Here is a 14161-nt window from a genome sequence, read left to right on the forward strand (position 1 = left end):
CAAAATCAGTGTGCAAAAATCACAAGCATTCTTATACACCAACAACAGATAAACAGAGAGCCAAATCATGAGTGAACTCCCATTTGCAATTGTTTCAAAGAGAATAAAATACCTAGGAACCCAACTTACAAGGGATGTGAAGGACCTCTTCAAGGAGAACTACAAACCACTGCTCAACAAAATAAAAGAGGACACAAACTAATGGAAGAACATTCCATGCTCATGGATAGGAAGAATCAATATCGTGAAAATGGCCATACTGCCCAAGGTTATTTATAGATTCAATGCCGTCCCCATCAAACTACCAATGGCTTTCTTCACAGAATTGGAAAAAACTACTTTAAGGTTCATATGGAACCATAAAAGAGCCCGCATTGCCAAGACAATCCTAAGCCAAAAGAACAAAGCTGGAGGCATCATGCTTCCTGACTTCAAACTATACTACAAAGCTACAGTAACCAAAACAGCATGGTACTGGTACCAAAACAGAGATATAGACCAATGGAACAGAACAGAGCACTCAGAAATAATACCACCCATCTACAACCATGTGATCTTTGACAAACCTGACAAAAACAAGATGTGGGGAAAGGATTCCCTACTTAATAAATAGTGCTGGGAAAACTGGCTAACCATATGTAGAAAGCTGAAACTGGATCCTTTCCTTACACATTATACCAAAATTAATTCAAGATGGATTAAAGACTTAAATGTTAGACCTAAAACCATGAAAAACCCTAGAAGAAAACCCAGGCAACACCATTCAGGACATAGGCATGTGTAAAGACTTCATGTATAAAACACCAAAAGCAATGGCAACAAAAGCCAAAATTGACAAACGGGATCTAATTAAATTAAAGAGCTTCTGCATAGCAAAAGAAACTACCATCAGAGTAAACAGGCAACCTACAGAATGGGAGAAAATTTTTGCAATCTACTAATCTGACAAAGGGCTCATATCCAGAATCTACAAAGAACTTAAACAAATTTACAAGAAAAAAATAGACAACCCATCAAAAAGTGGGTGAAAGTTATGAACAGACACTTCGCAATAGAAGACATTTATACAGCCAACAGACACATGAATAAATGCTCATCATCACTGGCCATCAGAGAAATGCAAATCAAAACCACAATGAGATACCAACTCACAGCAGTTAGAATGGCGATCATTAAAAGGTCAGGAAACAACAGGTGCTGGAGAGGAGGTGGAGAAACAGGAAACTTTTACACTCTTGGTGGGACTTTAAACTAGTTCAACCATGTGGAAGACAGTGTGGCGATTCCTCAAGGATCTAGAACTAGAAATGTCATTTGACCCAGCCATCCCATTACTGGGTATATACCCAAAAGATTAGAAATCATGCTGCTATAAAGACACATGCACACATATGTTTATTGCGGCACTATTCACAATAGCAAAGACTTGGAACCAACCCAAATGTCCATCAGTGATAGCCTGGATTAAGAAAATGTGGCACATATACACCATGGAATACTATGCAGCCCTGAAAAAGGATGAGTTCATGTCCTTTGTAGGGACATTCATGAAGCTGCAGACCATCATTCTCACCGAACTATTGCAGGGACAAAAAACCAAACACCTCATGTTCTCACTCATAGGTGGGAATTGAACAATGCGAATACTTGGACACAGGAAGGGGAACATCACACACCAGGGCCTGTCATGGGGTGGGGGGACAGGGGATGGATAGCATTGGGAGATATACCTAATGTAAATGACGAGTTAACGGGTGCAGCACACCGACATGGCACATGTGTACATATGTAACAAACCTGCACGATGTGCACATGTACCCTAGAACTTAAAGTATAGTAATAATAATAATAATAATAATAATAATAATAATAAAAAGATTCTGGAGACCCCTTCTCAGTCAACCAGAGTTACCTGGTGAGCTATACATAGAGTAGTTAATCTAAAATGGCATCACTAGGTATCTTAGTCTGTTCAGGCTGCTATCACAAATTGCTGTAGACTGGGAGGTTTCAACAACAGAAATGTATTTCTCACAGTTCTGGGGACTGGGAAGTCTGAGATGAGCATGCAGGTTCTGGTGAAGTTCCACTTCCTGGTTTGCAGTTGGCTGGCATCTTGCTGTATCCTCCACATGGTGGAGAGCAGAGAGAGAGAGGAAGCAAGTTCCCTCATGTCTGTTTGTAAGGACACTAATCCCATCATGAGGGCTCCATGCTCATGTTCTCATCTAACCCAAATCACCTCCTCAAAACCCCACCTCCAAATATCATCACATTGGAGGGTAGAGCTTCAACATATCATTTTGAGGGGAACATGGACATTCAAACATGGACATTCAAACCGGAACATGGACATGGCTTGAGCTGCGTAGCTACGCTACGGTTCTTGTTATTGAGGTCTTCTCATATGATAAGCATGTCTCTATAGCAGCTGTTGTCTGGGTGTACCTGGGGAGCAGGTGGAGGAGGAGGATAGTAAGGTAGAGGATTAGTGTAAGAGATATTTAAGAAGAATACAATCAGGAATCAGGGAGACCTTTCTATTCTGACCCCTTCCTCTGCTCCCAGACAAAGCCTTCCTGTTAGTCAGCCAAATTACTTCCCTATGTCCTCTGAGTGTACACTGCCCTGCTCCTGAGTACTCACGTGCTCCCTCAACTGGTCATCTCTTTCCCTTCCTCTGCATCTGAGGAAATCATCCACAATCTTTAGGAGCTACTTAGAATTCCATCTCATGTACATCGTCTTCCCTGAGCACTCCCCTTACTAAAACTGTTCACAATGGATGTTCAGAACAGAGTCAATGTTCACATCTGGGCGCTGGTGATGAGGCATAAAGACTTATTGGCAATCCAGAAGGCAGTGTCTAGGTCAGACTACAGGCTACAAGAGTTGTCCTGAGCTGAGCTTGAAATCTGGTGATGTCAAGTGATACCCATGTTAGGGCCAGAGAGTCAAACAGGCAATGTGAGCAAGACCAGCAGGACATCAGAAGCAACTGCTCAAGTCGAGTTACGCCCCGGTTATAGGTCTTACCTTGGGGACACCGGATACATAATCTCTCTCCTTCAAATTTTACTAGTATACATGCTTAGCGTCATTATTCACTTGCTATTTGATCATGTATACCTTTCTACTGCTGGTAAATGTTTCCTGTGTGCATTTTGAGACCATCACATGTATATATAACAATATATACATTATATATAGTCCTCAAAGAGAAATATGTGTATATGGAAAATATCTATATATGTGCACACATCTTTCTAGTGCATGTGACTATGCTATATACATCTGCTAGCCACACCAGAAATATCCATTGGATGAATGAATCACCGCAGTCCTGTCTGTTAGGGGTTGGATTGTGTCCCTCACAAAAAGGTATATTGGAGTCCTAGCCCCCAAGTACCTCAGGATGTGATGTTATTTGTAGACAGGGCATTTAGAGAGGTAATCAAGTTACAGTGAAGTTCTTGTGGTGGGCTACAATCCAATATGACTGGTGTCCTTTTACAAAAAGGAGAAATGTGGACACAGACAGACATACCTAGAGAGAAGATGTTGTGAAGAGACATAGGGAGAAAATGGCCATCTACAAGTCAAGGAGAGAGGCCTGCCTGGGACAGATCTTCCCCTCACAGCGCTCAGAAAGTACCAATTTTGCCAGGACCTTAATTTTGGGCTCCTAGCCTTCAAACTGTGAGATAATACATTTCTGTTGCTTAAGCCATCCAGTTTATGGTACTTTTTAAACGGTAGCCCTAGCAAAGGAACACATGATCTATTAGATATAGAACACCAATTCTGTGTGAGGCTGTGCTCTAATCACTTTACAATATTAACTCCTCTAGGCTAATAAAATCTTCATGAGATAGGCACAATAATATTATTATGTTAGGAGAAGAAACTGAGATGCAGAGAAGTAAATTGCCCCAGATGCCTCCAATAGTAAGCGGTAGAGTCAGGGTTTGAAACTAGGCAATCTGGCTCGAAATACATACTCTGAATTACCATACTACCGCAATAAATGCCCTTTAACTTAAAGACTGCAAACTGGTGGACTTAGGTCATATTCACTCCATATGTGTTGTATTTGACCTTGAGGTAGAAGGCAACCACATCTATCACACCACATGCTCTTGTGTGGGGTGACCTTGTCACTCCCCATCAAAAGATTGAGTCAATTTCTCTGCCTCCATGAGACTGGGTGGGCACTGTGACTGCTATGTCCAATAGAATAGGATGACAGTGATGCTGTGGTTGGTCCAAGCATGGCCCTTAACTGGCTTGGGAGCTTCTACTTTCTATTTCTTGGATGCCAGTTGCCATATAAAATGTACAACTTCTTGAGACCACCATGCTGTGAGAAAGCCAAGAATGTGGAGAGACCCTGGAGGATGAAGCACCATGCAGACAGAGAGATAGGGGTTGGAATGGGGTGCCAAGGAGCATAGATATAGAGGTGCTGGGTAAGTGGGAAAGAATACAGCTTACAAGTGGATCCACCAGCTCCAGCTGCCTCAGTTGATGCCAGGTAGATCGGAAGTGAATCACTAGGCCAAACTCTTCTCTAATTCCTGAATCAAAAGTCATGAGCAGAATAAAATGTTTTTTAAGCCAGCAGTTTTGGGGTTGTTTGTTACTGCATAGATAACTAATATAAATCTTGACAGTGTTTTAGAATAATTTAATTTGTTGCTAATAATTATAAACTGGGAGAGGACACACACATACCCACACACACTCCTCTCCACACAAGGATTTTCAGCTTTTCCTGAAGAAGGAAAGAGTTGGCTCTTCCTGCTTAGCCACAGTTGCATGAGATGGAGTGGAGCCACTCTTTAGATGAATCAATGGGGCACGTGCACGCTCTAGAGTTCCCAGAGTCGCCATTGGACCCACTTTCCTTGTTTACATGACCTGCCTGTCCCATCTAGGCATTTGGATTTGTGATGTAGCTTCAGCTGTTTCATTAAAGCTTTCACTCAGTTTGCAACTAGTTAGCAGCGTTCCCCGGTTCGTCCACATAGTCACAGCTGCGCCAGGTGTGGTAGCTTAGGAGCCTCTGGGCCTGCTTCCCTTCTTCCGTTTCCTCCGCATGCCATGTCCAGACTCTAGAGGGCTGGGGCAGGCAGCCAGGCCATCACACCTTCTGAAGTTTTTCTTGTTTGCTCGTTCGCGACCGCAGGAGGGGTGCTTCTCCAAAATTGAAACTTCATACTGTGCCATTCCTTCATCTCATTTCCAGGCCCCATGCTGCGTGACCGTGTGACACATAGTCATTCTGTGAGAATTGAGAAGGATATTGGCAGTTTGGGAGCTGTTGTTCCTGCTTATGTATGCAAAGAACATAATTGCTAAGTGCATCATCTGCTGTAATTTACACATCCACATATAGCACTGAGCAGGCCATTCTCTTCTTCCACGGGCACCCAGGGTTGAAGTTGCAGACACATTCCAGCCTAGAGAGAAGCTGGCTGTTTTTCAAGGCTTGAGGCAGCCCAGTGGAAGATTTGAACAGTGTGATTCTAAGACCTCCAAAATGGGACTGGCAGAATTTCTTCTTAGATTATTTAGAATTTTCATAAGGAAGATGAAGGGCCCGTATCTGCAGCATCTCACTCCTTTAATCACTCTTTTTAAATGAGTTTCAGGCCCCTTATAGGAGTTAGTTGTAATACTAGATCTAGGATTTATAGCTTTGTGCAAGAGATGGTATTAAATAAGGGAATTGACCCTGCTCTCAAGGTACAAACCTTGAAGCAGAACAGCTAAATATCTCTTCAGGTGATTTCACTGGGGAGAAAGGACTTCCCAGAGGCAGATTTGTTCACACGAGTTTAACCAAACCTTAAAGGGGCATTGCTGTGACTTTCTTCCACTCTGGGGTTTGCACTTGTTTCTAAGGTGTACAGGAAGCTTCACTGGTGGGTTATGAAGGGCGAAGGGCCTTTTAGCAGGACACTCAGCTGAGGTCCAGCATTCGCCTAATCCACTTTAATAGCACTGCCGAGGTGGCCCTGGTTGTACCTCAGAGTGAAGTTTCTTCCAAAAGCTACACGTAGGACCAGCACTGCACCCACAGTTGTGAAGGGTACCCAGTAATAGAAGCTATCAGTTCTGCTCTCTACGAGATTGAATTTTAAGCTTACACTTTAGAAAAGGAGACAGCACTAACACATATGGAACAATTATTTTAGAGGACTGGGGAAGAGAATGTTAAGAAACTCCTATCCAGGCATTACAATAGACTCTGGGATCAGACTGCCTGGGGCTGAATCTCGGCTCAGCCATTGAAAAGCAGCATGGTCTGGGGCATTTTATATAACTCTTCTGCCTCAGTTTTCTCATTTGTAAAATGAATATAATAAGAGTATATCTGTGGCTGGGTATAGTGGCTTACATGTGTAACCTCAGCACTTTGGGAGGCCGAAGTGGGCGGATCACCTGAGGTCAGGAGTTCAAGACCATCCTGGCCAACATGGTGAAACCACCCTCTCTACTGAAAATACAAAAATTAGCTGGGCGTGGTGGCACATGTCTGTAATCCCAGCTACTTGGGAGGTGAATCTCTCGAACTTGGGAGGCGGAGGTTGCAGTGAGCTGAGATCACGCCACTGCACTCCAGCCTGGGCAACAGAGATGCTGTAAAAAAAAAAAAAAAAAAAAAAAAAAAAAAGAGTTCAGTGTCACTGTAGAAGTTAATGGACTTAAACAGGAATGGCTAAAAACAGTGCCTGGAACTTGGTGAGAATGCAATAAAAGTTAGCTCTCAGTATTTTGTCTGTAATTCTGTATCACGTGAATGTTCTTTCTAGTCCTTGAAGTTTCTTCACTAGATGTCAGAACAACACCCCTTGTTACCAGGCCCCTGCTAGCTATTAAGTCATTTTCCTAGTTGTAAAGGGCAATGGAGTAGACTTGGCCTTTGAACTCAGTGGCACTGCACCACCATTTTCCAGCCATTTTACTTCAGGGCAAAAGGTGAAACTTTTCCATGCCTCAATTTCTTCATTTGGAATGAGCACAAGAGTAGCTACCTCAAAGGATTTTTATGAATTGAATTATACCTCCCCCAGAGATAAGTTCTAACCCCCAGTCATTGTGAATATGACCTTACTTGGAAATAGGGTGTTTGTAGATGTAATTAAACTAAGATGAGCTTATTAGGGTGGGCCCTAATCCAATATGACTGGTGTCCTTATAAGAGGGAAATTTGGCCACAGACATATACATAGAGGAGACTATCACGTGAAGACACAGACACAGAGGGAAGGCAACCGTGTAAAGATGAAGGCAGCGATTGCCGTTATGCTGCCACAAGTCAAGGAATGGAATTCCTGCACCGAGCAGAAGCTGGAAGAGGCAAGGAAGGATCCTCTTCTAGGGTCATCAGAGAGAACATGGACCTGGCAACGCCTTGATTTTGAACTTGTGGTCTCCACAACTGTAAGAGACTAAGTTTCTGTTGTTGCTGAGCTACTCAGCTTGTGGTACTTTGTCACTACCACCCTAGGAAACTAATACAAGGATTACGTGTACAATGCACTCATAACCGTGTGTGCCATAGAGCTAGTGTTCAAAAGCAGTTATTCTGAAGGTTACAGAGCAGTGACTACCATGCCCTGAATACTGGGGAGGTAGCTTAATGGGCCAAGGGAGAAGAAGAGAGGACTGACTTCTTTGGGATACACATGGATCCTTTAGACGCAAGTTTTCAATGGACAGCTGTCCTATTTATTCAGAGCTTGTGGTATCTCACATGAGGGAAAGCGAAGCCCATGTGGGCCTTCGACCACTAGAGGGCATTTGAAGGACATTAGATCAATAGGAGCTGACCTCCTGTGGTCAACCAAAGGCCACACGTTCTGTATGATCCACTGTGCAAAAGTAGGACATAAATGACTCAAGCAATGAATTTATTCATTGGTTTATTTTGTCCAGTAGCTAGTCAGGTGGTTGAGTTAGGGATTCTGAGTAGGCAGAGTATAAATATCTCAGGGTGTGTCTTGTCATACTCAGCCATAATGATAGCTATTTCCTCATCTGTGTAGGAATAGGCAGGACAAAGAACTCTAGACATACAGAAATAATCTGAAAACAACCAAAGAGAACAATAAGCAAAAGATTTAAACTAAACCCAGTTATATGCTCAATGAATAAAACCAAACAAGGCTATTAAATTAGGAAGCCTAAAAATGGACACCCCCCACCACAGGCACTTTGGAAAGGTTCAAAGTGCAACTCTTAGACTAGATCCTTGTAATTCCAAATCTGGTAAGGGATTAGGAACTGAATGGGAAAGGTGAGGTTGGGATTAGAGATTTAATTCTGTCTCTTTCTCAGTGATTGACATCCTGGCTGATCCTTGACAACTCAATCTGTCTGGGCCATAGTTTCGCAGTGTATAAAACAAGGATAATACCAGACATCAGATCAATTTTTCAGAGTTCATTCAGGTCCCCTAATGAAAAGTGCATTATAAACAGAGATTGTAATTATATCTAAGAATGCTTTTTACTCCGAAAGAGCCAGAGGGCTTTTCTGTCTTTGAAGCTTCAATTACAAAAGTTAGAATCTTATGTGTTTGTCAGAAGTGTATAAAAATTTATTCACAATAGGAATCATATAAAAGCAGGTTAATGGTGCTCCAATTCTAAAAGTGGGGCATTACTGACATAAACAAATTACCTGGAATCTGGAGACTTACAGTCTAGTCCTCATTTTTTTTTTTTACTAATTAACCCTGGGGACTTGGGCAAGTGATTTCACCTCCCTGTGCCTTAGCCAAAAAATGATGTGGGTGGACTAGAAAAATGTTTTCTAAACTTCAATCATTCCCTTCCTGGTTTTGTCATATCTGAGAACCATGTACATTATTTTACCGTAACATTTATATTTAAATATTTATTTAAGTTAATAAATCATTTACATGGCAATGAGTATTTCCTATGATAGCCTGGTCCTAAACAATAATATTCATAACATTTCAGGTTTTCATTAAAGGAAAATGAAAAGGGAAAAGTATATTAGGAAAGATAAAATTATTAGAAAAAAGTACTCATTACTTATACACCACCTAAAAGTCATCTCAAGTACCGTAATTAGCACATGTACCAATTTGGGGGAAAAATGGCCTAGATGATCATGAAGAGTTATTCTAAAGCTATAAGCCTATGAAAGAAATTCAAGTAGATACGAAAGAAACAGAAGAGCAGCTGATGATTCTGATAAAATTTGGATCTATGGCATGGCAGAGATGCTATAATTTTTTTAGATTAATAGTGTTTTCCCTTGTAGATAGATGCATTAATGCCTGACACTGTTAAGCCAGAAAAAGACTGGCAAAAGCAGCATATAATGGATATTGATGGGGGAATGTTGGGAGAAAATGTCCTTTAAAAAAATTAACTTAAAAGACAGATAGTCAAGGCAGGAGAGGAACTCATTCCACAAAGCCAGGATTTGTGTTGATTGTCACCCAGAATGTTATAGAAAATAAGGATATATTTAGAAAGAAAGTGTTTAAGTCAAAATATTTCATTACTTCTCTCTATTTAGTGGATGGGTAGCTAGTCCTCTATTTGTTTGTTCATTTAACTAGTTATGGTTTTGAACCATTGGCAATGTTCCAGGCCCTGTTCTAGGCACTGGTGATATATTTATGAACAAAATCCTCATTCTTAAAGAGTTCACTCTGTTCGTTTTAGGCAGTGATATCAAGGATGACCTCAGGAGACCACCCTGATATAGTGTGAAGGCCTCTGGACTTGGCAGATAAAAGATCTGCGTTCAAGAATCACCTGTGTATTCAAAGTCAGTCATGAGATCTATACCAAGTCATTTTACTTTTCCAAATCTTCATTTTCTCACCTCAAAGTGGGGCTAACGATATTTCACAGATATGGTTAAATTGACAAGATGTACATGAAATGGTCTGGCATGACACAAATAGCAAATGCTACTAGACTGTTAAATTTAAATCTGAGAATCATAGCATTAGAAAAGAATTCATACATAATCTTGCCTCTCCCTTCTCAGAAAGAGAAGAGCTGGAAGAGCTGGAAGCCACAAGAAATTTAAACTGAGGGACACACTATGGGGATTTGGGCTATTGCCCTGTTGTTCCAAAGGGAGATTTTTATTGTTTGACCATACAGTTTAATGTCAAATAAGGTGATTTTACACTTAGATGGAGCTACAATCCAGTGTAACAGTATATAGCTATCTAAAGATATTCCAAAGCCAATCTATAAATGGTTTAGCAATAATTACTCATGTTGGCTAATCATTCCCACTACTCTAGAGTTTAGATGCCTGATGTTTGTCACCTTTGTTATATTTTAGAATACATGGTGTAAGGAGGATAATGTTTGAACAATTACATTCCCACATTTCTATTGCAAGTATAAGTATAGCTGACACAACCTAAAGCCTGGGCAAGAAAGGACCCTACCCTGGGCTTGTGTTTTGGAGAGCCCTTCTCTGGCTTTCCTCTAGTCACATTTCTCACCTTGGGGCAAGGAGTCCAGGAGTAAAGAGGAAATGCCTACCAGAGTTCTAGCCTCTCCTTTTAGGCTACACTCTGAAAACCTGAGACCTTGGAGTTCCCTGTCTAGATAACTGCAGCATTTGAGGTCCTCTTGCTAGGTGTGCTTTCTTCATCAGGTTTCTCTTCCTTAGGGTAGACAATGCTGCTGGCATGCAAAAGCCTAGGCATGAGGGATAACCAAGGAGAGGGAAGGGTAGAGGGCATGGGTATGATGGCAGGCAGCTCTTGGAAATTCAGGTTAGAGTGTCTATACATACATGCAAAACACAGTGTAGGAGAGAACAGGGTGGGGAGGGTGCACAGTGAAGAGTAGAACAGGGTGGAAGAAAAGTGGGGTCAGGCTGTGTGGTTTTATTTCTATTCTTTCCCCAGGTCTTGAAAATATTACTGGTGGACCCAATTTTACTTTTGTTGTTGTTGTTGTTGCGGGGAGACGGAGCCTTGCTCTGTTGCCCAGGCTGGAGTGCAATGGTGCCATCTCGGCTCACTACAGCCTCTGCCTCCTCCTGGGTTCAAGCGATTCTCCTGCCTCAGCCTCCTGAGTAGCTGGGATTACAGGCACCCACCACCTAACTTTTGTATTTTTAGTAGAGACGGGGTTTCACCACGTTGGCCAGGCTGGTCTCAAACTCCTGACCTCAGGTGATCCGCCTGCCTCGTCCTCCCAAAGTGCTGGGATTACAGGCGTCAGCCGCAGCACCTGGCCCCAATTTTACTCTTGATGAATGTCTGGTTGCTTTTTTCCCCGTTATTTTCTGATGGTTTCCTTTTGGCCATTCACTACTCTCCAGCACATCTATTGAGGGCTGATCTGGGACAGAGAGTAGAGGTTAAACTCAGATCAGATCATTCTCCTATTTGCTCAGTAACTAATGATCTTTGCAACTTGTGAGGCAGCCCTGATAAAACGTTTCCTAGAATCACAACATCTTAAAATCTGAAGGGACCTCAGGGGTCATTTCTCAAGTCCATGATAGTAAGAAAAATGAAGGTTAGAAGATACAAAGACAGACGGCTAAACACACAATTTGTCTACAATTTTATCTTAGCCTGTTTTTACAATCTTGTTAGCCTTCAAGGTACATAACCATTAGCCAATGGTACTGAAACATGATTTGTTCTTAGACTAAGGGTACTTGTAGTTATATATCTTTAGAGCTGTATTTGCAGTCACTATATAACAAAGGAGCTTGTGACTATTTTGAAGCTTGCGAGCTTCTGATAGAGACAGTATAATTCTTAGTCAATTTCATATGACTATAAAACACTTCCCACAGCCTATTTATTCATTAATTAACAATTTTTTTGAGTACTGACAACCACCCATTTCCCCTAAAAATCCTGTCCTGTGTCTGATTTCCTGTGTGTTCTGTTCTTTGTCCAGGCTAGCATGACATGCTCCTCAAGGACATAACTGTCAATGGCCAATAACGACTTACTAGCTCCCATCCCAGGCAGCATTATTACACCTAACTGCAGTATCTAACTTTTGAGCATTTCTGAGTTTTTAGACAGAAAGGAAGATCTAGAAAGGGAGATTAAAAGTAACCCAAAGCTTTTGGAATTGTTACAGATATAGAAGCAGCTTGAAGGAAAATGTTGGGTGGCCAAGAAAATCCATCCTTTCTCAGCAGAAAACGAAGCCAGAAAAACCAGAGATCCGGGGGCACTGTTGCTGGGTCAGTCAGCCATGCAGAACAAAGGGGCGCTCTGATTGGAGGGTGTTGCCAGCAGAAAAAAAGGAGCACTCTGATTGGAGGATGGTGACTACGAAACTCAGGATGTAGAAAATTGGACCAAGGCAAACAGAAAACTTCTGCAAAAGAAACCAGCGCAACATTAGGGGCTACAGTCAGTGCAGATGTCGCACAGAAATTATATTCAGGGACAAGGACATTGTGTAGTGCATGAGCTCTCTGTGGGAAGCAAAGAGTCAGGGATGAAGAGAAGATGAAAGAATATTGCGCGGTGCAGAGGAAGAATGAGGTGCCCCCGTCTCAGTACTGGAGTCCTTTAAAGCATAGATAAGTTCCACTCTGTGTATAAGGAGGAACCATTTGCATCCCAATATAGGGACCTAGAATATGAATTCTTAAACTTTTCTCTCTGTGATATACATGATAGATGAAGTGGGGCCCTGCCACCACTTCCTTCTTGCTTTTTCAAAAAGCATGTTAGAATGCACGGAATAGTAATGTTAGTATCCACGTAGCAGGAAGAATTCTGTCCTCTTGTGGGTCAGCACTTATGACAGCTAGGAGGAACACAGGCAGCATTTGGTGAAGTAACTCAAGGCTGAGTAAGACTCAGAGACTCTTTAAGTATAATATAGAGGAGGCCTATGTTGGGAATGCGGAATGTTTGCGCTACACAAAGATGCCATCTGCTACCCACTCAGCCTCTGTCACACACATACACACACACACCTTCAATGAAAGTATGTACAAGGACATGTCTGATGATCCATGCTTGCTGCAGGGGAGAAAAGAGGAACACAAAAATCTGAGTGTTTGTGGGGATTTGGCAAGAAGAGAACAGAGAACTATGCAAAGTGAAGGGCTCTTTGCTATAGTGATTATGAGAGGGGTAGCCATGCGAATGCGGGCTGTGGGCCCACAAAATCCAGAGTGGAACATCCATGCCTACTAAGTAGGTGATCAGGGACAAAATGCACTACATTGTGGACTCTCCATAAATTAGAAGATAGGAGCCAAAGCAAGAGATTTGATAACATTCCCCTGCATTATCAGGGTATGCTTGATTTGCTGATAGTAAGTTTTCTTGTCAATGCAGTTTGCTGTCCCTTCTCTCAAATATGATAGCATAATGATGGATTATATAAAAATGATCATGAATCTAAATTGTTTTTGTATTCAAAAAAGTAAATCATAAACTATGCACTTTTTGTTGTTAACACATTATCTATCACCAACCTCGTAACTTGTGAGGACCCTTCTCTATGTCACATTACTGAGTCTGGCAGAATCAAGATAGAGTAATTGACTTTGAATAATATTAGGATAAAGAAACAATGATCAGAAGCTGTCAAATATTTTTGTGGATTTGGTGTCATGGAAAACTGTGGGTCTGTACCTCCTACTGAATATGCCTAAATTAGAATGCTGTCTATTATCTGAGTAGTTACCAGGAAAAAAAAAAGTGACGTGGACACTCCTTTTCATGATTCAGTGCTTTTCAAAGAGGCCAGATCTCTTTTCTGAGTTTTGAAAGGTTAGTCCTGGCATCGAAAATTGAACCAGAGCAGTAAAAAGTTATAATAACTAAAGGCTAAGACAAAAACTGAAAAGATTTAAAGTAATGACAAAAACTGCAATTACATTTACACCAACCTGATAGAATTTTAGTAAACAGTTAATAATTTCTGCTTTATGCAATGCAGTTCTGAGGATGAATGAGTTTCTGACCAGTTTTGTGCTGATTGATTGCTTTGGTGTAATTTGGTGATGCTTGCCGGTTTCACTCCTAGTTAGGTGCTAACAAATAAAGTCACCCTTGTTTCAAGCAGAATAATGACATGCTGGTCGTTCTTAGATGTGCAAATATTATATTCTTTTACAAACTAAAGTAATTGGGAAGTGACATATGTCA

This window comes from Rhinopithecus bieti, unplaced genomic scaffold, assembly GCF_001698545.2.
Source record: "Rhinopithecus bieti isolate Rb0 unplaced genomic scaffold, ASM169854v2 scaffold_641, whole genome shotgun sequence".
Lineage (NCBI taxonomy): Eukaryota > Metazoa > Chordata > Mammalia > Primates > Cercopithecidae > Rhinopithecus > Rhinopithecus bieti.